The sequence below is a fragment of the Neoarius graeffei genome, chromosome 4 (assembly GCF_027579695.1).
Source record: "Neoarius graeffei isolate fNeoGra1 chromosome 4, fNeoGra1.pri, whole genome shotgun sequence".
Lineage (NCBI taxonomy): Eukaryota > Metazoa > Chordata > Actinopteri > Siluriformes > Ariidae > Neoarius > Neoarius graeffei.
Genome location: NC_083572.1, coordinates 34,530,936 through 34,557,859, shown reverse-complemented (window position 1 = coordinate 34,557,859; position 26,924 = coordinate 34,530,936). Strand labels below are relative to the sequence as shown.

At 41.3% G+C, this 26,924-nt stretch overlaps 1 protein-coding gene across 3 annotated transcripts in view; it reads right to left on the bottom strand.

Moving 5' to 3' along the window:
* blcap (bladder cancer associated protein) overlaps nt 1-26,924 on the bottom strand; it is a 57,836-nt gene that overhangs the window by 18,402 nt on the left and 12,510 nt on the right. The window contains exon 1 of one of the 3 annotated variants that reach the window (XM_060919151.1): nt 20,443-20,628. The exons of the other annotated variants lie outside the window; for them this stretch is intronic. The gene's annotated coding sequence lies outside the window, so the exon portion shown is untranslated. Of the gene's footprint in view, nt 1-20,442; nt 20,629-26,924 lie in introns of those variants that run through there. 3 annotated transcript variants of the gene reach the window in all.

Here is a 26,924-nt window from a genome sequence, read left to right as displayed (position 1 = left end):
GGGAAATGAATTTTAAGAGAGTAAATGTTAGAACAACTATGAAAAGTATGTGCATAACAGTCTGTGGGGTGAAATTGTGGAATGGTCTGGATAATGAGCTCAAAAATAGCACCAACATAAAACTGTTTAAAAAATTATATAAAAACATGTTAATAAAAATATATGAGAATGAGGACAGGCAGACTATATAGGTGATGATGAAATTGAGAGTAAGTCTGTGACTGGTCTTCTTGTATTTAGTGTATAGTTATAGGTATGTGTATATGTATGTACTGTATATATGTATTGTATGTGTGTCTATATGCATAACATAAGTATCTGTATATATGATTTGATTTGGTCGATTATTATACCATGTCGGTATGTTTTGATATGTTGGTATGTTTTCTTTTTTGTTTATTGCTTTTGTTTTCTTTTGTATATATAGTTTATTATGGTGGAAAGTGACATTTGATTAGCGGTGGTATAGAGGATTAGGATTGGATAAGTTATTACTTCTTCCTAATCCTTTCTGAACATTATGTTATTGCCTTGTGGCTACGCTATTCTGTTTGTTTATGATGTTTTGATTATTGTATTTTTTATTTAAATTTTTATTTTTATATCTTTCTTCTTTATTGTTCAGAATAAAGTAATCAATCAATAAAATGCAGCTTGCTCAGAAAAAAAAAAAAAAAAAAGTGACAATCCAACCTGATTAAAACCCAGGTCCACACCTCAAGCTTAATAACTGCCCAACAGCAACACTGCTTCAAGCAAAGGGGGGGGGGGGGGGGGGGGGGAAGAGACACCATCTGACATCAAAAAATTCCAACAATTTGTTGCGACTGACTAGTACAATACTGTATCTCACCGGTCTCGTTCGCAGGATATATTACACACACACACACACACTTTATATCACACACACGTATGTATTCATGCGCATATGAATCTACCTGTGGAATCATTGTGGTTTAACGTGAAGCTAGCTAATCAGTGAGGCTTCACCTGACATGCTAGCAAACTCTTTTCAAACTCAATTATATTGGGTAGCTAACATTACTAGAAAAGAAAGATTTTTATATTTTGCTTATTTGGCAAGATTATGCTAAAACATATCGGAAGTCCTTTCAGAAAAGTTAGTTATGTTAGCGTAACTCCATTTTTACATGCTAACTAACGATGTTCAAGTTAACTAGCTGTGTTAATGTTAGCCATGGCAACTTGGCAGGCAAATCCATAGAAAGTCATTTGACTAACCAGACTGCATAGCTATTGCAACGTTATCGCTAGTTCTAAAAGCACAGACAGCTCCATTGCAAGCTTTGTCTTGGAATAAACAACGCTTACAAACTTCAGTATGCTTCTGCAGGTTGGACGGTGAGTTTTTGGAGGCTGTGATGTGCTCCATTTTAAGCAAACAAAGCAAATACTTAAAACAAAAATCTTTATTCCTTTTGGAAAACTGAAACATAGGTTCTACGCATGGCCATGGGTGCATGCATTCCCCCAAAAAACTGCTTCCTTCCATTCTGCCATCAACCAATCTTGTTCAAATAACGCGGTTGAGAAAATCATTGAACCTGATTTTACACACAGTCTATGGACGTGACCCTAGTGATTACTGATAGGTTGTCTCAGTGTCACCTGCGAAAGAAATCACGTTTAAGAAAAGAAGGAAAAAAAAAAATCCACTTTCAAAGCAATGAGGACCTTGATAGACATGTACTGGAATAAAAAGCACAATGTGCCTTTCAAAAATGTAGTGAAATTAAAGTAATAAGTTGCCAAAAAAAAAACCCTCAAGTACAGAAATTCAAAAAGGTGTACTTAAAAGGAGATATGCAGAACCTTTAATTTTAAATACACTGAGTGGATAGCATCTCCATCCTTGACTCTTATATGCTGCATAAATGGGGAATAAATTTTTTATATATATATATATATATATATATATATATATATATATATATATATATATATATATATATATATATATATAAGGAATCGACCACAAAAGTTGGCATTCAAGCTGCCCCACTGAGCCAGCCAGCCCTGAGTGCATGAGGTCACAGCAGTAACCGGTTTTAAGGCCGAGGCCTTTGACAGCTATTGACCAAAGAGTCATAATTTATGGTGAAAGTAAGAAATACCGTTACCAACTTGCTCAACTAAAACTGATTTGACTTCATTGATTGTGGGTTGACTCATTAAAACAGAAAAAGGTGTTATAACTTATGCAACATACATGTACATGCATTTTTCACTGATAAATGTCAAAGGCTAATTAAATAGTCAGATGAACTGAGAATCATATTCTGAAAAAAATTAAATAATCTTATACCAGTAACTTAAACACAATACAAAAGTTACATGTATTAATCTAAACGCAGGTATACGAGTGTTTTTGTTTTGTATCCAAATGAGTAGGAGCTTACCTGTCTGTTCTCACGTCTTGTTTCAAACCAATCTGACTTTCAGTGGTTCATTCAGTTCTCCGTTCATTCAATTCTTCCACGCAAGGGTGAGATATTGCTGCTGAGGCAAGCATATCCAGTGGAAGATTCAGACAGCTGGTCCACTCATTCGCCATACTGAGTACTCCGCCATTACTGCTCGGCTCAGGCAATTACTAAAACCCGGGACAGGACGTCACCGGTTTTAGCAACAGCCCTCGGCTCACACTCCAGGAGAACTGGTGCAACTGAACGAACTTTCCTTCTCTTGTAGTTTTATCTAATTTGTTGGTACTGCATCCTCTTTCAATACGGGCTTATCGCCAACGCTCCTCAACAGATCAGAGGTCTCGTACAAGTCTTCAGTAAAATGTACAGAGCAGAGGAGAGACCACTTTGTAGGCGCCCAATGTGCCCATGAACTTCTCACAAAACACGTCCAAATCTTTGTAGTTTGAACATTCTTGGGTCATAAATGCAATGTAAATCCACCTTCTGTTGTGTTGCTGCACCTGCCAGCAACATCTACGTGGCATGGTGATAAATTGGCTCAAAATGGAGAAACGGAGTTGCAGTCAGCTCTGTGTTTTAGTATAGCGGAAATGGTGATGAGCAATGGACTTCCTACTGTGATGTCACAGACATAAAGGTTGTTCACGCAGACCACTACCTATATGAAAAATCGCTTTAATCGTAAAAATTACTATATTAGATTACTAACGCTTAACTATTCCTGTGCCATTCTTGAGGCCTCAAGGCATTTATAAACAAGAAGTGAGGGCATGGTTCTGCGCACATGCTTTAAGTAAAGTACTCAAGTCAATGTACTTCGTTATTGTCCACCTCTGAGTATGTAAGCTAGTACATTGCCAAATAATTGCCAGAAGCAAGCAATTGCTGAAAGTATATACTTTTATAGGCCCCAAAATTTCTAGTGGCACCCCTGTGGTAAGGTACTGTAGCTCATACAAATAAATTAAAAACAAACCCAGACAAGTTCAATGCACAGCATTTTATTCAAGCTGCAATACTAAAAACAATGCAGTGTTATTTTATTTTTGCCATGTAGAGTTGAAGAGCTAATCTGATTCCTACTGTTACAGGTAGAAGGTATGATGTACAACTCCTCAAAAGAAAAGGGAATAGAAATCCACTGACCAGGGCTCAACATTAACAGTAATCCAACTGTCCAGGACAACCAAACATTTGGTCTGGACAAGTCAAATCTGCATCTGCCTTTCCGATGGGACAAGCTAAATATTTTTTTTTTGGGGGGGGGTCACCATTTTTATACCAATTATTCAAGAGTTACATCAACAAAGCTCCAAAAAAACTACAACACCGATTCCAAAAAATTTGGGACAAAGTACAAATTGTAAAAAACGGAATGCAATAATTTACAAATCTCAAACTGATATTGTATTCACAATAGAACATAGACAACATATCAAATGTCGAAAGTGAGACATTTTGAAATTTCATGCCAAATGTTGGCTCATTTGAAATTTCATGACAGCAACACATCTCAAAAGAGTTGGGACAGGGGCAGTAAGAGGCTGGAAAAGTTAAGGTACAAAAAAGGAACAGCTGGAGGACCAAACTGCAACTCATTAGGTCAATTGGCAATAGGTCATTAACATGACTGGGTATAAAAAGAGCATCTTGGAGTGGCAGCGGCTCTCAGAAGTAAAGATGGGAAGAGGATCACCAATCCCCCCAATTCTGCACCGACAAATAGTGGACCAATATCAGAAAGGAGTTCGACAGTGTAAAATTGCAAAGAGTTTGAACAGATCATCTACTATCAAAAGATTCAGGAAGAATCTGTGCGTAAGGGTCAAGGCCGGAAAACCATACTGGGTGCCCGTGATCTTCGGGCCCTTAGACGGCACTGCATCACATACAGGCATGCTTCTCTATTGGAAATCACAAAATGGGCTCAGGAATATTTCCAGAGAACATTATCTGTGAACACAATTCACCGTGCCATCCGCCGTCACCAGCTAAAACTCTGTAGTTCAAAGAAGCCGTATCTAAACACGAGCCAGAAGTGCAGGCGTCTTCTCTGGGCCAAGGCTCATTTAAAATGGACTGTGCCAAAGTGGAAAACTGTTCTGTGGTCAGATGAATCAAAATTTGAAGTTCTTTATGGAAATCAGGGACGCCGTGTCATTCGGACTAAAGAGGAGAAGGACGACCCAAGTTGTTATCAGCGCTCAGTTCAGAAGCCTGCATCTCTGATGGTATGGGGTTGCATTAGTGCGTGTGGCATGGGCAGCTTACACATCTGGAAAGACACCATCAATGCTGAAAGGTATATCCAGGTTCTAGAGCAACATATGCTCCCATCCAGACGACGTCTCTTTCAGGGAAGACCTTGCATTTTCCAACATGACAATGCCAAACCACATACTGCATCAATTACAGCATCATAGCTGCGTAGAAGGGTCCGGGTACTGAACTGGCCAGCCTGCAGTCCAGATCTTTCACCCATAGAAAACATTTGGTGCATCATAAAATGGAAGATACGGCAAAAAAGACCTAAGACAGTTGAGCAACTAGAATCCTACATTAGACAAGAATGGGTTAACATTCCTATCCCTAAACTTGAGCAACTTGTCTCCTCAGTCCCCAGACATTTACAGACTGTTGTAAAGAGAAAAGGGGATGTCTCACAGTGGTAACCATGGCCTTGTCCCAACTTTGAGATGTGGTGTTGTCATGAAATTTAAAAATCCCCTAATTTCTCTTTAAATGATACATTTTCTCAGTTTAAACATTTGATGTGTCATCTATGTTCTATATTGAATAAAATATGAAATTTTGAAACTTCCACATCACATTCCGTTTTTATTTACAATTTGTACTTTGTCCCAACTTTTTTTGGAATCGGGGCTGTAGTTCAAGCACCTTGATCCGGCCGTGTTAATTTATGAAATTCCAGGAAAGCTGAGTACAGCAGGTGTGCATGTAAAAATAATCACATCATAATATCTAATGATAGATTACAGTTTTCCCTCCTAAATTCACAGGCTTCCCCTGTGATTCACCCCTCCCCGCAGCTCCCATTACAGAGCATTTGAACCTGAACAAACAATAAGGTCATTACATTTATTTATTTTAGAACAACTTTTGCTACAGAACTTTTTTAATCCAAGTTGAATCAAAGCCACTGATCCTGTACTGAGGGGATGCAGTTTAAGCAGGAGAGCTGATAGCCTTCTATTCGGGTAGGGGCAGAATTTTGATTTCAAAAAAAAAAAAAAAAGTGCGCGTGTGGGTATACAAAGTACAGGCACAAATCCTCAAAAGGGCTTAAGTTTTTCAGATACTCCTACCCAAGATCTTGCTTGCAAAATAAATCTTGATCTCAAATTAAAAGTTACCTGATTAAATAAAAGGTTGCACATAAACTGAGGGAATATCTTGGAGGAACAGTTATCCCTCCAATACAGTCCCAGAGACTTGGCAATGAGCACTGAAGATATTCTAGAGACTCATTGTGGCCTCACCACTAAGGCTACATCCACACGACAACGACAACGAGATGTTATTTAAAAATATATCGCGTCCAAATGGGCAACAATCAGTAAAATATCAGGTCCATATGGCAACGCAACGCTTGAAAACGATGCAATACACATGCCACACCTCTAGGGGCGCTGTAAGACGGTCCCTTCAGAGACACCAGAACAATAGAAGTAACGACGCATGCGCATAAACTATTATGCGCAAGACTTCATATTAGCCACAAAGTCAGGAAAATCTGTTCGGAAAATTACATTATAATGACCAAATACAATAAAAAGTATTTTTCCAGTCTCACCTGTGAAAGGTAATCCCATGTGATCTCGTTTGGACAGAAAACCTGTTGGTACAGTTAAACGCAGCTAATCTTTATTCTCCGCTTTGACCTTTCCAAAATGGCGGCGAGGATGACGTATGATTCTACGCGGAAGGCGGCGTCTTTAATGGTCCGGAATAAAGTGAATGATACACGTTGATGGAATTAATTTGTTGTTTCTCACATGTGAAAGGTAATCCCATGTGATCTCGTTTGGACGGTAAACCTGTTGGTACAGTTAAATGCAGCTAATCTTTATTCTCCGCTTTGACCTCTCCAATATGGCGGCGAGGATGACGTATGATTCTACGCGGAAGGTGGCGTCTTTAATGGTCCGGAATAAATTGGATTAATTTGCTCCTCTACGCCCTTTTTAAGGAATGTATTGTCGGACTTAAATCAACATCTGAAGAGGTGAGATAGCTCCTTTTTTCCCCTATTTTTGCTGGCGGGATTGCACCATTACACAATAAATATTCACAGTGAAAATATTTTGTAAGCGCGTTTCATGAACCAAGTTATAGGATTTGTTGACAACTCGCATCGCAATGAGAAGATCATTGGCACTACTGGTGTTAAGAATCAGACCATTTCATAAATTAATATTTTGCTGTAGAGCTGCAGTGTTTGTACAATTGCATGTTTTTGCTTCACTATTACTGTCACTATTCTGCTTCTTGCATTACTACTGTGAACTAACACTGAACATAATAATAATAATAATAATAATATCCAAGCTCGTGTTTCAATCTCACTAGTGCTCTGTAAGGCTTTTTCCTGGTGATATTCGTTACACTTCTACCCGGCGTGAATATTCGTTACACTTCTACCCGGCGTGAAGCACTCAGTCATGTGGTTGTGACGTCATCGTAAACAAATCCGTTCTACTCATCCAGACGACTTCACAAAACGGCAACGTTGCCAGATCTTTCCACTCTGGAACCCGTTCTCAAAAAGATTGCGTTTTGGGCACCCAAAACGCCGGTGCCGTGTGGACGCCAGGCCTAAACGATAAGCAATTGTATTGGAGTCACCTGAATCCGTTGCCGTGTGGACAGGGCTTAAGACACTTCATTTCAGTTGTCACCCATCTGTACCACAGCCTCTCATACCCCCTTGCTTGATTCTGTAATTTCGCTCACCTCTCCACTTTCTACATGCTGTTCCTGCTGAGTTACACACAAGAAACTTTCAAATAAAAATACTTCCATGAAGGGAGTTATACTGTAGTGATTGAGATTAAAATGGCATATGAACCATTTATAGTTCTAATTGATTTATAATTCTAATTAGAAAAAAGTCAGATCTCATTTCTTTCTGTAATTTGCCTTCACTCACCTCTCCACTGCCTATCACTACTTTGACTAACGTGTTGAGTGAAGTGTAGTAGTAGACTGTAAGGTATTAGGCAGAGACCCGTCCACCCGTAAATTTGACGGGCAATTGCCGATTTCAACGGGCAAGTATACACACAGACGGATACTGAAACGGACGATAATGCCGAAAATTTTCGCACATGAATACTCCCACGTCATCCGATAAATCCAGTTATGTTCCGCCCACACACGGACTGGCCATCGGGAGTAGCGGGAGTTTTCCCGGTGGGCTGGTGGTTCAGCGTGGGCCGGCGGAGAAAAAAAAAAAACAGTTGCGCGCTGGCCTTTAATATGATAAGCAATGTTAAGTTTCTTTAACAAACTGTTAACATTGCTTATCATATTAAAGGCCAGCGCGCAACTGTAATAAGCAATGTTAACAGTTTGTTAAAGAAACTTAACATTGCTTATCATATTAAAGGCCAGCGCGCAACTGTTTTTTTTTTTTTTCTCCGCTGGCCCACACTGAACCACCGGCCCACTGGGAAAACTCCCGCTACTCCCGATGGCCAGTCCGTGTGTGGTTCCGCCATCATTTACAAATCGTAAGAAACACAGTTTAATACGAAAAATACTGAAAACTTGAAATGAAAAATCAGAATATTTCATCGTTTCCGCCATTTTGGCCCGCACTGAATCTTGTAACATGCGGACTGAATAAATCGCGAATTCTGATTGGTCGAAAATTGCCAAACACCCTGCGTTGTAGTTTCCTCTTTCTTGGCGGGAGAACCGCATTTTTTTTTGCTGACTCACTCTTCTGGATCAAGATGAATCCCAACAAACGCCCCAAATTGAATGTGACAAAAACTGATTCGTTTTTCCACAAAAAGACAGAAAAGGTATGTGTGATACATTGATTAACAAGGGGGGTTCATTGGGGTATGGTAAAATAGAATACTGTTGGTTTTTTTTTTTATTAAATACTGTAACTAGATCAAAAGATTATATACAATTCATTGTTGTTTATTTTCTTTTCACTTTTGTTACCAAATCAAACACCATACATACATCTGATACATTCAGGAGTGAAACTGAAAAAAATACAAAGTAAAAATATGCAATATTTCTGATCAAAAATTACACGCCATTTCACCCTGAAAATGTCCTAGAATGCAGGAAATGAAGTCTAAATTTCAAAAATTTTCTGGGGGGGCATGCCCCCAGACCCCCCTAGAGGGACTTCGCGCCTGCGGCGCTCGTCTTCGCACCTGCGGCGCTTATCAGGATTATATAAAATATTATTTTTGACTGGTAAATTTCTTTTTCTGCCTAATACCCTAGTAGACTGACCGTGCTCATTTGAAATAATGTAAAAAGTTGTCATTTTCTATGGCTAGCTAACTTGATGTTTACAAAGTGATCTATTCCAACATGATCTCACAATGAATATTCATAATGTTAGCAAACTTAGAGTGTCTGAAAACATCACATCACTAACTTTTTTTTTTGGGGGGGGGGGGGGGGGACACACACACGTACGTGTCCATCTTTTGCCCCTTGGGGGGGTTCTGACATTGCTAAGGGTAGTATCTCACTGGGCTGTGACAGCCCGCAACTAGTTGGAGACACAATTGCAATAAAATGCGAATTAGCGACAATTTTCACTTGGAATCACACTGAATTGATATTCGCATATTTTACCGCAAGTATGTCATGTCTCCAACTAGTCGCAGGCTGTCACAGCCTGGCTTTCCCTCGGCAGGCAAGGAAGTAGAAGAAGCCTCATGCAAACGGACTCGAGAAGGGTTCATGAAGGCTTTGCGACACCGATGCATTTGCGGCTATTTTGAGAGGAATTTTGTCGCACAAATTTTTTGAACATGCTCAAAATTTCAGCAAAAAAGGAGCAACACTTTGCGACTCATGCGAGGAAATTGAGAAGCCCCGCGAATGTTTCAAGACACTTTTGAAACACTCTCGCGAATGACATTTGCAATTTGTCACAGCCCAGTGAGATACTGGCTTAACTTGTTTGAATCAAATTGAGTGGGGGATGTTTCTGCATGGTCGTAGTGCCTGCATGCTCTCCCCCGTTTTTGAGCAGGCACACTTTGCACATGGTCTGAGTGCCTGTACCCCTGTTTGTTTGTTTCTTTTGGTCCTTCTTTCCCCCAGACCTTTTCGTGTGAGAGTGCGCATGTGTTTGTGCACGCGAGCGGGATTCATTGAAAATTGGAGAAATGGTGATCAAATACCTCAATAAAATAAAAATACGTGGCGAATCTTCTTTTCATTCAGACATTCACTGTTTCTTTTACATGGTACACATTCACCATCACAAATATTGTAAAATTCCTGCAAAATATTTTACAAACAGTGCCGAACTCACTCACGGTTTGTTTTCAATCACAACGTGATTGTCAACCTTATGTCCAACTTCTTTTCTTTCAGTTTCATTTCTTTAAATTAAATCAAGTAAAACCTGAAGTGTAAATCAAGATTTACCTTTATTTACTCCAGAAGATTTGAATTTGGGCAAGTCTCTCTCTTAAAACTGCATATCAAATAATGAGTTATAACACATGAACCATAATGGGGCACAGGATAGTTTATTCTTCCAGTTAGAGTTTTATTGGGGGGGGGACCACTAACCATAATGACAATCACTATACCTACTTTTTGATAAAGTATCACTTTCCTTTTATTTAAAAGGAGAAGGGCGATGTGTGACATCATTTGGGGGCAAGGCTGAGTGTCACTCTTCAGTACTGAAGGGGCAAAGCGAAAGGTCTACCAAGGTGACAAATGTCAATTTTTTCACTATACATCTGAAAATAGTGTAATGAGCTGCAGCCCTGACTTATGGACAAATGAACTCTACCTGTAAAATGAGGCTGAAACTATGCATTATACTACTCATTAGCATGCTCTCGACTCATTCATGAAAAACTTAAGACATCCACAGGCTAGCCTACTGTAATTACCGTGGTAGACAGTCCAACCCCCGTGGCAATGCAGAAAGAGGGTAAACACTGCTTTACTTTACAGGATTCATGTTCACATTACTGGACGATGCACTTGTACCAAAAAAAAAAAAGTATAAATAGCACTGAGGACAAAGTATAAAATACACTTATTTCCAATGTGGTCCTCTTGATGACAACAGGAAACAAATATAACAATTGTATAAACAATGATGAGTCATTAAAAAATATATATATATATATATTATATATATATATAAAAATAACTAGATAGAACTCGACGCCAACGATGGGGATTGCCTCCGCCTGGTAGACTACACGCCTTAAGTTGTGATTTGGGGATGGACATTTGACCTCACAGTAATCTTGACCTGTGACCTTTTAACCTCAAAATCTAATCAGTTCATGTTTGTCCCAAAGCGCACAAAGGAGAAAGTTTGGTGAAATTCCTTTCATTTGCCTTGGAGATGTGTTCACAAGGTTTTCGGACAGACATTTGACCGCACAGTGACCTTGACCTTAGATTTTGAGATCAAAAGGTCTAATCAGTTCATGTTTGTCCCAAAGCACGCAATGTGACAGTTTGTGAAATTCCTTTCATTTGCCCTTGGAGATATCGTGTTCACAAGGTTTCAGGACGGATGGACGCACAGACAACCCGAAAAAAAAATAACGCCTCCTGCACCTTAGGTGGCCGAGGCATAAAATCTCTCACACACGCTATAAAACTGGGTTGGAATTTACTCCATAAAAACTGTTTCACACGTTTCTTAAAGTGATGACGTGTTTGACTAGATTGCACTGATCGAGGTCAGCTATTGCACAAACTCCTGTATACCTTACAGAAACCATTCAGAGTTCTTTTAAGTGTGACACCACTTACAGTACACTGCTATATTCAACAAAACAGACTATAGCACCAGCAACATTTCTTCACTGATTTCCTCGAGTATTTCAGACATTGACATGAATAATGAGGAGGATCATAATAAACAAGCATTACCATATCAATTGGTTACACACAAGCGAACAGAGTTGTTTTTAGTTAGTCTTTTTTTTTGACAACACTAACTCAAAGCAAGACACCCAAACATCAAGTCGCTTAGCTACATCAGCAATTATTACATTTATGCCACAAAGGAACTCAAAACATCACGCTTAAGTTAAAGGTGGGTATGAGATTTTTTCAGGAGTATTTTTTACCATATTGCTTGAAAAGCTCCTCACACCCATGTTGCAAGCAGTACAATAGAAGGTTTGACCAAAAACGAAATATTTTAATCCAGTCTACAGTGTAAAATAAAGGAAAAACGCCATCCAATCATAGAGGTACCACCTCAAAATGATTGGATACTGACACGTCAATCAGACTAAGGCTACATCCACACGACAACGAGATGTTATTTAAAAATATATCGCGTCCAAATGGGCAACAATCAGTAAAATATCAGGTCCATATGGCAACGCAACGCTTGCTGAAAACGATGCAACACATATGCCACACCTCTAGGACGCTGTAAGACGGTCCCTTCGGAGACACGAGAACAATAGAAGTAGTAAGGACGCATTGCGCATAAACTTATGCGCGAGACTTCATATTAGCCACAAACTCAGGAAAATCTGTTCGGAAAATTACATTATAATGACCAAATACAATGAAAAGTATTTTTCAGTCTCACCTGTGAAAGGTAATCCATGTGATCTCGTTTGGACAGCAAACCTGTTGGTACAGTTCAATGCAGCTAATCTTTATTCTCCGCTTTGACCTTTCCAATATGGCGGCGAGGATGACCTATGATTCTACGCGGACGGCGGCGTCTTTAATGGTCCGGAATAAATTGAATGCTACGTTAATGGATTAATTTGCTCCTCTACGCCCTTTTTGAGGAATGTATTGTCGGACTTAAACCATCATCTGAAGAGGTGAGATCGCTCCTTTTTTTCGCCATTTTTGCTGGCGGGATTGACTCTGCCCTACGGGCCATTCTCTCTCTCTCACTTTGCACCATTACACAATAAATATTCACAGTGAATATTTTGTAAGCGCGTTTCATGAACCAATTTATAGGATTTGTTGACAACTCGCATCGCAAATGAGAAGATCATTGGCACTACTGGTGTTAAGAATCAGGACCATTTCATAAATTAATATTTTGCTGTAGAGCTGCAGTGTTTGTACAATTGCATGTTTTTGCTTCACTATTACTGTCACTATTCTGCTTCTTGCATTACTACTGTGAACTAACACTGAACATAATAATAATAATAATAATATCCAAGCTCGTGTTTCACTCTCACTAGTGCTCTGTAAGGCTTTTTCCTGGTGATATTCGTTTACACTTCTACCTGGCGTGAAGCACTCACAGTCGTGGTTGTGACGTTATCGTAAACAAATCCGTTCTACTCATCCAGACGACTTCACAACGGCAACGTTGCCAGATCTTTCCACTCTGGAACCTGTTCTCAAAAGATTGCGTTTTGGGCACCCAAAACGCCGGTGCCGTGTGGACGCCAGGCCTAAACGATAAGCAATTGTATCGGAGTCACCTGAATCCGTTGCCGTGTGGACAGGGCCTAAAGCCCACGAGCAGCCCGGCCCTTCTGTGTGTGTGTGTGTGTGTTGTGTGAGTGAGTGAGTGAGTGAGTGAGAGCAGCTGAGCAGGGAGAGACAGAAATGCACAGAAAAAGGTCCCTCCAAACAACGGGGATTTACATGAAAACGGAAGGAGATATTCACAAAATTCTTTCACAGTGAGTGCCACAAGGCTCTCCTGAACACACTGATGTAATTTATCTGTAGTGTAAAAATGAGGTCACTAGAGCGAGTTAAAAACGAGTGACTTTTCTGCCAAGTTTATAATGGCAGTCTGAGGCTGCACGCTTGTCCTCTCCTCACTTTCAGGCTTCTCATTCAAAAACTGCAAGTCCTATCGTGTAGGTAGACACATTGTGTGATCAGGACAAGTGTGGCTACTACTTTTGAGAAAATTGTGTGTGGAGTGAAAATTGGGGCTCAAAACACAGTTTAAATGAGAAAGTTTGAACTATTTTTCAAGGATTTCCAAGGTAGGGAGACGAGGGGTGGAGACGCAAGGGGTGGGAGCATGGCGAGGGCGGGCTTGTTTCTTTTCAAAATATGGCTTGCGGGAACCGTTATTCCAAAATCTTGTACCCCGCCTTTAAGGAAGCCATAGAAAGTGTTTCTTACCCTTTGAACTTCTTTTGCGGACTACCATCGCGTTGTCTCGTTTGTCTTGTCTGCTTTTTGGCATCTGGATTCAGCGCTTGGCTTGTACAGCATTCCTAATGCCTGATGCATCAGAATCGTTTGAGTGAAAATTCTCTTCAAAATGTTCCGAGCACACGAGCTGCAAATGTGCCGTTTTTGCACCCAAAGGACCATTCCAGTCAGCCCATGTCTGTCCCTGTGTGGCAAATGGCATTTATCCATTACCTTCTTACCTTTTTGTACTTTGGGGATTAATGCAGGCTAGTTTTTCACTTCTGCCATTGTTATCTCCAGTAATGTTCACATGAATCCTGTAAAGTAGTTTTTGTTTACCTCTGTGTTGTCATGGGGGTTGGACCATCTACCACGGTAATTACAGTAGGCTAGCCTGGTGACGTCTTCAAGTTTTTCATGAATGAGTCAAGAGCATGCCAAGAGTGCTTATACTGCCAGGAATGTGTAAAAACCTCATGCACTTGCCTCTTCGACAGATTTAGCCAAGTTAGATTGTATGCAGATCTGTTTGTAGGTAGTTTAACAAGGTTACAGTCCACAGAATGAGGCAGTCACAGCAGCACTACTTGTACCAGGGATATAAATATGAAAAGTTGCCCCCCCATTCAGTCACAAAGGAGTACAATCAGCTGTTCATCAGCGATATCAGTATTATCTTTCCCCCTCCACTTTGACTACGTTCAGACTGCACCCATAAAACGACCCATATCCGATTTTTTGCCCATATGCGACCTGTATCCGATTTGTTATTGACAACCTGAACGACACAGATCCGATTTTTCACATGCGACCCAGGCCGCTTGGACATGTGGTCTAATCCGATGCATATCGATATTTTCACATGCGACTGCAGTCTGACCGGACAGGGCACATTCATGCGACCTACCGTCATCAACAAGAGACAAACGTCACTATTCTGCGTTGGCTAATCCCGCCTCTTTGGTGGAAACATTTGTACAGTTTTCAGAATTTAAATAGACTTTTATAGAATTGATCAAGCTAATGGTGGATTTGGTAGGGACCTGGATGTTTATCTGTTAGCCTGATTAAATAAACAGTTTCTATAACTGATTTATAACTTAACCATCCTGTACCACATCGCCAGGTCTCGCCTCATCTCCATAGCAAACTGCACTGGTGTTTATGCACCTTGAGCCAGCGCTGAGAGAAGTTGCAGAATTCAGCTGGCTATAAACAAACAATCTAAATAAATATTTATAAAAATGTAGAAAAAGTTTATTAATATGACGAAATAAATGTGCAAATTAAGCCTGAATTAAGAGTTTGGTAATACAGCGGCCGTATCCCAAATGACTGCCTACTGAAGCTCGAGTGCACTATATAGAGTTTAAAAATCCATTACTTCCTAGTAACATGTAGTGCACTTATATAGAAATTAGAGAGACATTTAGGAGTCAACCCTCGTTACCAGGCTACACGTTTTCATTTCAGTTCAGAAACAAAAACACACACGAGACCTCAGACTTTAACACTAACCAGATAATTAAACAAACAAACAAAAAAAGAAAATCATTAAACTTGAAGAGTGCGCTTTTTTTTTGTTTACGTATTAGGTAGATGTGCTTATTATGTGTCAATTTGCGCATGCGGGACACTTTTGGGTCGTTTTCCGTTCATATTGGAGATCGCATACAAGTCTCATAATTGGTAATGTGAACGGCCTAACAAAAAAATCGGATTTCACAACAAATCGGATATGGGTCGTTTCAGGTTGCAGTCTGAACGTAGTGTTAGAGAAATGGAACTTCAATTTTTTCATACAAGCTTTTAATGAAATAATCTCCAGCCAGGGTCAGCTTCAAGCCTTACTCGCTATGCGGAGCTTCCATGTCTGGTGCCCAAATGACGTCAGAGTATTGCTAGAATCAATCGGGGGGACTTTCTGATTGGTTAAAATATCTTCAATGGCAGCATCCATGAAACCATCCATTCTGCATAGAGACTGACTTTCAGGAGATGGATATCTTAGTTGTGTGAGCTCCTTATTTTCAATTATTCACATGAATCATTAGTTTACATCAATCCATCTTCATAACCATTCTAAAAATGGGTTCTCTTCTTTTAACTAGTAGATACTTTGTTTCTTTAAAAAAAAAAAGTATGGTCAGGACAAGTGAATTAAAAAGTTGATGTCGAGCCCTCTCTCGCAGGCACACACGAAAGTTTTTTTTTTTTTTTTAAATCTGCCAAAATGTAACACACTGACCATTCACAGGACTCCCGGTCACATTCCTCATTCATTTTTAAAAAATTTATTATATACATGTACATAATAATAATAATAATAAAATATTTTTAGACCTTCCCTTCATTGGGCTGCATCTCCCGAGAGGTTCTCTCTTCTGAGTGCTCAACTCCTACGACGTAACTGTTTGCTGCAACACTTGCCTCGGCTGCTTGACCCGAGGTAATTCTCTTTAATGGTCAGTAGTTGGCATTCTATGCTCAAGTTAGCATTTTATGCTCAAGTTGCCACACTGAATCCGAGTCTTCGATTTCACTCAGACACTTTAATGAGGAGATGGTGTCCTCATTTAAAAAAAAAAAAAAAAAAAAAGTGTCCGAGTGGAACGAGTAGACTCGCAATTCAATCTGCATTGTAGAAGGTCACAAATGGTTCTGTTACAATTGCATCATTTCTTTGTATATGCTACTTTTATTTACCCACCACTCTGGCTGGGAGATTGAGCAAATTCACCCAGAAAATATTACACACATGCTATCATTCACACCCAGGGGCAGCTCCACAATACCAGCTAGAGGTCTGCGCAGGACAGAATTTTCAGTCCCACTCCCGCAAAGAATTATGATCTTCAGTCCCGCTCCCGCCCGCAAATCCCACATGATGCAGACGATCGCGTTATTTCTCACGAAAAGTTCTTGTCATTGGCTTGGGGAATTAAACATGCTGAGCTTAGCTGAGCTCTCCACTGACCTATCCTTCACCTAGCGCACGTAGCGAGGGTGCGTGTTGCCAGGCGGCATGCGCAGCTGAGGCTTTACAGAGATACCCAACACACCTACCAAAATCTACAGTGGATATTAAGAATATTGTACATTGCACATAGCTTGTGTGTCACTCCTCACATTTACATTCTAGGAAATACAAGTAGGCCTATAAGAAATTAATATAATTTAAAAGACACAGCGTGACGGTGCCCCACCCCCTACTTTGAGTGGATTTGAGCATAAATATCTACAGCTCACAACACTTATCTACAGCTCTCACTCGTGTATGACGCAGAGGGAAATCCCCTGCCCTTTGCTTGTTGTGACAAGCAAAGGGCAGGTGATTTCCCTCTGCATCATACACGAGTGAGAAAGACTTCCAAATGTCTGATTTCAGGACTCTTGACTTTCTAACGGTAAATGTACCTCTTTAAAGCAGCACTTACTTCTGAAGCACTGTGAGCTTCACTAGAGGAGCTCTGCTCTTCTGCCATGATCGGAGATCTCAAACACGGAAGAGCGGAAAGGAATCGGAAACGTACGCGAGATTAGACCACATCCGCAAATTTAGGCATCTTAAAATGTTATTAATGCTAAATAAAATATCCAGCACAAGTTATATATGATAGACAAATTAATAATTTATGTTATTTTAAACACGTTTTTAGTTAGCGGGACTGCAGCTTATCACCTCTCCCGCCCGCATTGTGCACTCCCCCTCCCGCCTGCAATGAGCTTTCAAAATTTGTCCCGCGCCGCACTGCTTTGCGTCAGGTCCCACGGGACTCCCACGGGAGTGCAGGGCTCTAATACCAGCAAAACTTGCCAGCTCTCAGAATACTTGTAACTGCCCATTCTTACATTTGTACTGTTGCAATGTGTGTTTGCACCAATTTTATTTAGTTCTGCATAGGTACAACGTTGCCCAATGTGCGAACATCAGATAGTTCACTAATGGCAGATGCCACAGAAGAAGGAAAAAAAAAGTCACCAACATATGCACATTTCGCTTAAATTCAAGGACATCAAACTCTCACTGGTTTGAACCTTTTGGCTTAATTTTATTTTAGAATATAACAGAGGCAATAGCCTGGAAACAAATTTTTCCATACTCCATTTTCCATACTTATCCAGACCTGGAAATTCCTAAAATCAAATTCCATACTTTACCATACTGCGTAGAAACCCTGTTACCAGGAAACTAGACAGAGAAGATACTTATTTAGCATGCATTTCAATGTCTACACAGGATTCTGGAATAAAAAAAAAAAAAAAAAGGCATAAATGTAGATTTCTTAAATGGAGCGTGACGGATGGAGCCATGACAAGCTATTTGCCAGCAAAAACACATACGAGCTGAACTGCTACTACGATTTCTGTACTCCGTCCTTGGAGGAGGAAGAAAAAAAAATAAAAAAAAAAATCTCTCCCCCAGTCCAACTTGCCCAATGGGCAAGCAGCACCCAAAACATACTTGCCCAAAAAATAATTCCACTTGCCCAGAGCTTCATTTTATTTTGGAGAGAACGGAACATAACACCTATAGACCCCTTTCACATGACGTCACCGCGCCGCGAGATTTTGTTAGGCGCCATATTGGAAGACCAAGTACATGCACTCACAATATAAAACAAAGTACGAGCGAGAGTAAAGGTGACACGATGGATGATAATTCGGGTTATGTGAGTACATTACCAGCTGCAGAAAGGGCACGGTATGTGGAGAAACTGGCTGTGATTGATGGGTTTGACCCATATGATAAGACTTGGAGCAAGGGAGAATGGAAACATAAGGAGGACCTGACACCAATTCTGCCATCTGTTTGCTACCCAGACATTGTAAACTATTTGTTGTTTACACCCAGTGCCTACACTCAGTGTTCGAACTATGCCGATATTTTCGGGGGGGGGGGGGGGGGCGCTCGAAACTAACGGTGTCCCGATGTCCCGGGGACCATAAAAAATGTCATCAGGACACAAAATTATCATATCTGGGACAATCCCGGGACAATGGAAAAAAAATAGATCTAGAAAAAAAGTTCTACATTAATATTATTTACAAAGCCGTAACACATACGTAGACATTCATCTAATTTGTCAATTTTAATTTTAAAACGTTAACAGCGAAAAATACATAGTAGCTACACTTTCGATGCACCTGCATCCGTAGGCTACAGAGCAGCGCATTCTGTTCGAGAATCTTCGGCCGGTGTCCGCATTATATGGACTTGGAATGGAATTGCTACCGCACACGCTGCGCCGACTCTTGCCAGAACAAAAATGCTGAAGTGGTTGAAGCGGACCGACCGCGGGGAAGAAACTGAAAGCCCAGACATAACGTCTCCGGGACCTTCAGGATCCAAAGTGTCATCGCCTGGTCTGCAGGCAACGCTAGCAACTGAATGAACTTAATGAACACTGTTAGACACGTTATAAAATACAACAGGAATGATGTGGATGATATTGACGGAAGATACCGTTCAACAGAATAAGTGAGTTTTCTTGGTGTCTTTCTAGTTCAGAAAGTTTAGTCAGTCAGCAGCACAACTAGGCTCGGACCTGGCAGGTCCATGTATCATCGTTTTCCAGATTGAATGGAATACTTGAATGATCGGATGATACACGGACCCTGGCACTATGCTGATGTTGCTAATGTTTGCACCCGGCAGCGAAAGTTCATAAAAATGGATAACGGAAAGTTCATAAAAATGGATAACGGAAAGTTCATAAAAATGGATAACGGAAATGGTGAAAATTATAAGTTGGCCTTATAAGTGCCAACAGATATTCAAGGTATAAGTAGATGAAATGAACATAAAAGGGGTCTTATTTTCAACTAAAGTGTACTGCAGATGTAGTGAGTTGAAACATTTTCTGAATGAGCTAGTTGGCCCCTTTAAATAAACGGGTATCTATTCATACAGTGAGATCACCAAAGTTTAATAAACTGAAAATGCAATAACTGTAATTTTGAAGTAGATGATGTATTGGACATGTGTCGCTTGTGTCTTGTGACTTATTGTAAAAATGATATAAAGGGTTCAAAATCGCATAGTTACAAATATAATAGTAACTTCATATAATATTAACCACTGGTTATTTCAGAGAGGAAAAAAATGGGGACACTATTGCTTCCATTCGGGACAATACAACACAGAATTCGGGACCACTGGGGGACACAAAGAAAAAAAGTTAATTTCGAGCCCTGGGGGGGGGGGGGGGGGGTCCCTTTTTTTCCCCTTGGGGGGGTGGGGTGGGTGGGGGGGTGGGATGCGCTTGCGCTTGTCTCGGAGCGCGGCTCTCCAAACACATGAGAAGCCTCTCTTACACACCACGCGGACTCCACACACGCATCGCGTCTGAAGTCATAACTCATCAGGGGAAATCGTGTCCACAGTGGCATGTTCAAAAAACAACCTCGCGTCAACAATGATACCACACGCAAGAAAAGAAAAAAGAAAAAAAAGAAAAAAAAAAAAAAAAGGTCAGGCTACTCAACAACCAACCTGGCAGCAGCGAGCAAGCCCCAAACCATCCTAAATTATTATTAAATTGTAGAAGTCTGGGAGGCTTGCTCCTCATACAGTTATCAACTTGGGGCCAATTTGGCATGTTTTAAATCTGAATTTCTTGCGTTCGCTTACCTCAAAGTGTCCGCAGATCATGCACAGACATCCATTATATCCACAGTTTTTTGCCAAGTCTCACACAGGTTTCTTTCAAGTCTACTGTTGGGCCAATAAATCAAATAAAACAGCTCAGATTTGTTTAAGTCGTTTGCCACTCCACTTTATTCTCGTGGGTTCACATACCGCTGCCGTTATCCCTTATCACGAGTTTGTTGGTCTTCCAAAATGGCGCAGGGTCTGTTTACTTCCAGTTTCGGGTGACGTCAGTGAAAGGGGTCTATATGCACAGACACATTCAGAAAAAGAAGTTCTACACCCCCGATTCCAAAAAAGTTGGGACAAAGTACAAATTGTAAATAAAAACTGAATGAAATGTGGAAGTTTGAAAATTCCATATTTTATTCAGAATAGAACATAGATGACATATCAAATGTTTAAACTGAGAAAATGTATCATTTAAAGAGAAAAATTAGGTGATTTAAAATTTCATGACAACACATCTCAAAAAAGTTGGGACAAGGCCATGGTTACCACTGAGACATCCTCTTTTCTCTTTACAACAGTCTGTAAACGTCTGGGGACTGAGGAGACAAGTTGCTCAAGTTTAGGGATAGGAATGTTAACCCATTCTTGTCTAACGTAGGATTCTAGTTGCTCAACTGTCTTAGGTCTTTTTTGTCGTATCTTCCGTTTTATGATGCGCTAAATGTTTTCTATGGGTGAAAGATCTGGACTGCAGGCTGGCCAGTTCAGTACCCGGACCATTCTTCTACGCAGCTATGATGCTGTAATTGATGCAGTATGTGGTTTGGCATTGTCATGTTGGAAAATGCAAGGTCTTCCCTGAAAAAGAGACGTTGTCTGGATGGGAGCACATGTTGCTCTAGAACCTGGATATACCTTTCAGCATTGATGGTGTCTTTCCAGATGTGTAAGCTGCCCATGCCACACGCACTAATGCAACCCCATACCATCAGAGATGCAGGCTTCTGAACTGAGCACTGATGATAACTTGGGTCGTCCTTCTCCTCTTTAGTCCGAATGACACAGCATCCCTGATTTTCATAAAGAACTTCAAATTTTGATTTGTCTGACCACAGAACAGTTTTCCACTTTGCCACAGTCCATTTTAAATGAGCCTTGGCCCAGAGAAGACGTCTGCACTTCTGGATCATGTTTAGATACGGCTTCTTTGAACTATAGAGTTTTAGCTGGCAACAGTGGATGGCACAGTGAATTGTGTTCACAGATGATGTTCTCTGGAAATATGCCGGAGCCCATTTTGTGATTTCCAATACAGAAGCATGCCTGTATGTGATGCAATGCCGTCTAAGGGCCCGAAGATCATGGACACCCAGTATGGTTTTCTGGCCTTGACCCTTACACACAGATTCTTCCAGATTCTCTGAATCTTTTGATGATATTATGCACTGTAGATATGTTCAAACTCTTTGCAATTTTACACTGCTGAACTCCTTTCTGATATTGCTCCACTATTTGTTGGCGCAGAATTAGGGGGATTGGTGATCCTCTTCCATCTTTACTTCTGAGAGCCGCTGCTACGCCAAGATGCTCTTTTTATACCCAGTCATGTTAATGACCTAATGAGTTGCAATTTGGTCCTTCAGCTGTTCCTTTTTTGTACCTTTAACTTTTCCAGCCTCTTATTGCCCCTGTCCCAACTTTGAGATGTGTTGCTGTCATGAAATTTCAAATGAGCCAGTATTTGGCATGAAATTTCAAAATGTCTCACTTTCGACATTTTATGTGTTGTCTATGTTCTATTGTGAATACAATATCAGTTTGAGATTTGTAAATTATTGCATTCCATTTTTATTTACAATTTGTACTTTGTCCCAACTTTTTTTTGGAATCGGGGTTGTAGTAGCAGAGGAATTAATAACTTCAGGTGCATTAAGCTGTGGAGAGTTTTGAATAATAATAATAATAATAATAATAATAATAAACTGGAGCTTTGTTTCTGTTATCAAAGGAACACAGTCCTGTGCAAAATGTCACCATGGAACCAGAGTGTAGAAGTGAACCTATAGTTCAAGAGAGTTCTACACAAAACATACTGAACTTTACAACTGCTGCACACATTTGAAATGGAAATAAGTTGGCTAAGGCAGGAAAATCTATTTTGGATAAAATTGTTACTGCCCGTGACGCACTGATCAACCTGTGTGACTCAGTTGTGCCTTTTGAATCGAGAATAAATGAAGAAGAAACTGAACATAAACCGTTTACTGAAATTACCACTACAAGGGTGATTAAAGTTAGCATATGACTATAGCTACAACTGGAATGTGCCGATTGTTAGTGTTGGTAACTCGCCAGCGCCCCCTATAACGATCCCACAATTCCTTGCGCGCTCCACCCGGATGTGACGTAAAGTGGAACTGCTTTAACTGTATCGAGAGCGCCTTGATTCGTCCTCTCGTGTTCTGGCTACTGGAGTGGTCGGACGGACTGTTGGCACGCTCGCCTACAGTGTTGAGACTAACCGCTATTGTCTGAGAACAGCCTGTTCAAATTAGTTTCGGCCGAACTTTTGAACGACCCGCTAAGTTTCAGCGATATAGTGGTTTTGATTCTAAACCTTTGCAAAGTTTAACTACAGGTAAGTAGTTTTCCACGCTAAGAGGCATTTGCGGACAGCTTCGCTCCTCTCAGCCTTTTTCTCGTCGACGCATCACCGGAGGTTTCTCCTGAAGCACCGTGGGCCAGCTAGGCCTCCATCTCCCTGCTTCGTTAGCCGCGGTTGGACGCAACGCGCCGCTAACCTCCTCTCCTCGGACCGCGACCCTCAGCGCGGACATCGGAGAAAGAACTTCCATCGCATTGAGTAGGCACTTGGGCAAATTTTTTAATTTGTAGCTTATTCAGATGGTTGTTAGGGTCATGTTTAAGCTTTGAGCTATTTAGCATACCCGCTCAGACACGGAAGGTGTTTGTTTGTTTTTATTGTTTGTTTTGGTTGTTTTTTTCTTTGAACTTGTTAGACAGGGTATCTTGCATGATATCTTTCCTTAACTCCATTGCTAGCTTCCCTATCTGATTAGCAGCGCAGCGACAAGTTTGTTATTTTAAGCTCCGAGGCTAGACCGCTACAAGGCCTAGTCCTCTCCATCCAACACCTATATACACACTCACTCTCTCTCTCTCTCGCGTTGAGTTCTTTGCCTAGATAGTCTGTTGGAAATTGTTGTTAAGTGCAGTGTTTGGATCCAGCTGTAGCGTGGTCAGATTCTCCTTAGCAACTTATTGCTAGCTACCTCAGGGTGATACGCTAGCTCGTAGGCTTGTGTTCTCGACTAGGCCTGCAGGCGCCATTTTTCCGACGCCATTTTGATACCTTCCTCATTGAGTTACCTGTGATACGACACCTAGGCACTGACCGCCATTTTGTTTAAGCATTGCCAGAGTGGCTAGTCGTTAGCATCTGCCCACAGATACACACACACACACCGGCTTGCCCTAGCCTCTCACACACACATGCACACACAAGGGATTCTTTTCTTTTTCCTTCTATCTCTTTCTCTCTCTCTTTCCCTCAAATTTATAGTCCAGGTGTAATTGTTCCATTGTTTTGTCTTGTTATTACCTTTGCCGACATTGAATGTATTTTGAGATTATTATTATTATTAGTGAGTAGTAGACAAATAAAAGCTAATAAAATTGAATTGCATTTTACTTGTTCCTGTTTATTCACAAGGTCAACTATTTAGAACTCCTTTTTCCTTCAGAATTTAGCTTTTGTATACAACTGGGTTTCCCATCTAATACAGAGCTACCATTAATCTTGAATGTAACCCTTCACGGTGAGTATTAAGATTAATAATTTAAGATTTTATGAGACTGATCTTTATTTATAAATTGATTAATTTAATTATCAATTACATAATTTATAATTTAATTAATCCCAATTCAACCTACATTAAAGTGGTGCCCCGTGTGAGGCCTAGTTTAATGACCTTGTGAATTTCTCAACAATAACTTGTAAACTGCTGTATACCCAAAATCAACTGTGTTATACCTTGGCAGATGACTTTAATGGTGAATCATTAACAGTGTGTTAATCACAGAACTGAAATTCAGCTGCCAACCACAGTTAGCTGATAAACTGGTTTAATTGATTAGTACATTAGAGTAATATCTAATCCAAGTACTTAATTAATATTATTAATAATAATCATTATTATTAACTAATTATTAATTGAGCTAATTAATACAAGTGAAACATTAGTGAAAACAAAGTAGCTAAGAAACCACATCAATTATTTAGCAACTTGGATTGAATTAAATTCTAACCTAATCAACACCTAGTATTAATTTCCTTTAAGTTAATTAATACATTTCGAACAAAATGTCGCGTTCCCCATCAAGGGAGTCAGAAGGGCCCCTCCTCTCTCTCTTCGACGTTGTAGGCGATTTAGGCCAAGTCCTGGAGGATAGGAGAAATTACTTCTGTGATCTGGACCAAAAGGCTCGCTTTGATGAAATACACATAGCCGTTAGGGAACTTAAGGAGCGTACTATGACTCTCCCAGAAGGGCTACCCAAATTGTTCATGATCTACTATAAGGAAATGGAACATGTGTGTATGACCCTCGAACAAGAGAAAAGAACACTAAAACAACAGCTGGTGAAAGCTGACAGCCTGACCACGGACGCCCAGAGACGACAGCTCCGTGAACTGTTCTACGACTTCAAGGCGATCTGGGCGCGAGATTCTAATGACTGTGACTCCGCAGACATCCACACCGTCCGAATCCCAACAGATCCGAACGCTCCACCGACGTTCGTGCGGCAATACAAAATCCCGTTAGCCGCATACGACTCAATACAAGAAACACTGGACACTCTGCTGGAAAAGCAGATCATTCGCGAGTGTAACTCGACTTACAACTCCCCCTTGTGGCCGGTGCTGAAACCGAACGGCAAGTGGCATCTCACCATTGACTATAGGCAGCTGAACAAGCAAGTGCCCTTGTCAAGATGGCCCATGATCCATCTGGATCAAGAACTTGCCAAGGTGAAGGGTGCAAAGTTCTTCTCCACCACCGACGTGGCGAGTGGATTCTGGACCATGCGTGTGGATCCAGCTGACCAACACAAGCTGGCCTTTTCCTTTGGGAACCGCCAGCTAACTTTCAACCGATGTCCGTTCGGCTACGCGAACTCCCCCGCTGAATTCAACATCTTCTTGCATAAGGCAATGAGCGATGCCGCAGCTCGTGGCAACTTGATCTATGTCGATGACATCCTCATTAGGTCACAGACTTTTGATGCACACCTCGAAGAGATACGCCATGTTCTGTCTCAGCTGTCCAGAGCAGGAGCGAAGCTCTCTGTCACCAAAGGGCAGTGGTGTCGCACCAAAGTTGAATACGTTGGACTGTGCGTCGGGCCAGATGGCATTGAACCCCAGTCGGGGAGGGTGCGGGCTATCCAAGACATCAAAGCCCCATCCAACGTATCCGAACTCAGGAGCTTCTTAGGGGTCTGCAACTACTCCCAACAGTTCATCGAGGACTACGCGGAGATAGCATGACCGCTCACCGAGCTCCTCCGAAAGGATAAACCCTTCCAGTGGAGTGAGCCTCAAGAACTCGCGTTCAAGAGCATGAAGCAGAAGCTCTGCTCTGCTCCCTGCCTCGCGTATCCCGACAAAGACAAACCGTTCTTCTTGGAGGCTAGTTTCTCCACCCACTGCCTGAGCGCTGCACTGTCACAGCAGCATGACAAAGATCGCCGTGTCGTAGCATACGCCAGTCGGTCCCTCAGTGCTGTGGAGTTGAAATTTTCAGACTGCGAAAAAGCCCTGCTGGCCACGGTCTGGGCCGTTGAACACTTTCGCAGTTACATTGGTGGCCAGAAGGTGGTGATAGAGACCAATCATCAACCGGTCTCGTTCTTGAACAGCCAGAGGCTGAGAGAGGGAAGAGTTTCGAACAGTCGCATCGCAGCTTGGATGATGGCACTACAGGGCTACGACGTCGAGGTGAAGTACGCCCAGAACCACAAGATGGCGCTTGGCCGAGGCCTGGCGGAATGCCAGCATTGCGACTGCGAGAATAGTCCGGATCAAACCGAACTAACAACCGTACCTGCTCTCCCCTCCGACCACCACTACTATGACGAGAACGTCTGCAAAGACCCCCCCACCGCTTACATAGATGGATGCTCATTCCATCATGAATGCAAAGTGCAAGCCGGTGTCGGTATCGTATGGGCGAACGGCCCTATACAAGGGAAATACCAACATCGACTCGGGGCTAAGACTAGCCAATATGCGGAGGTAGCAGCCGTGCTCATCGTCCTGCAACAAGCTGCCCGTGAGAACATCAAGCGGTTAGTCCTCTGCTCTGATTCAAATTATGCCAGGCATAGCTTCGTCTCACACTTTCCCTCGTGGAAGGTGCAGGACATGAAAAACGCAAGGGGCAAGGAAGTGAAACACTCCGAACTCTTCCTAGCATGCGATCGACTCG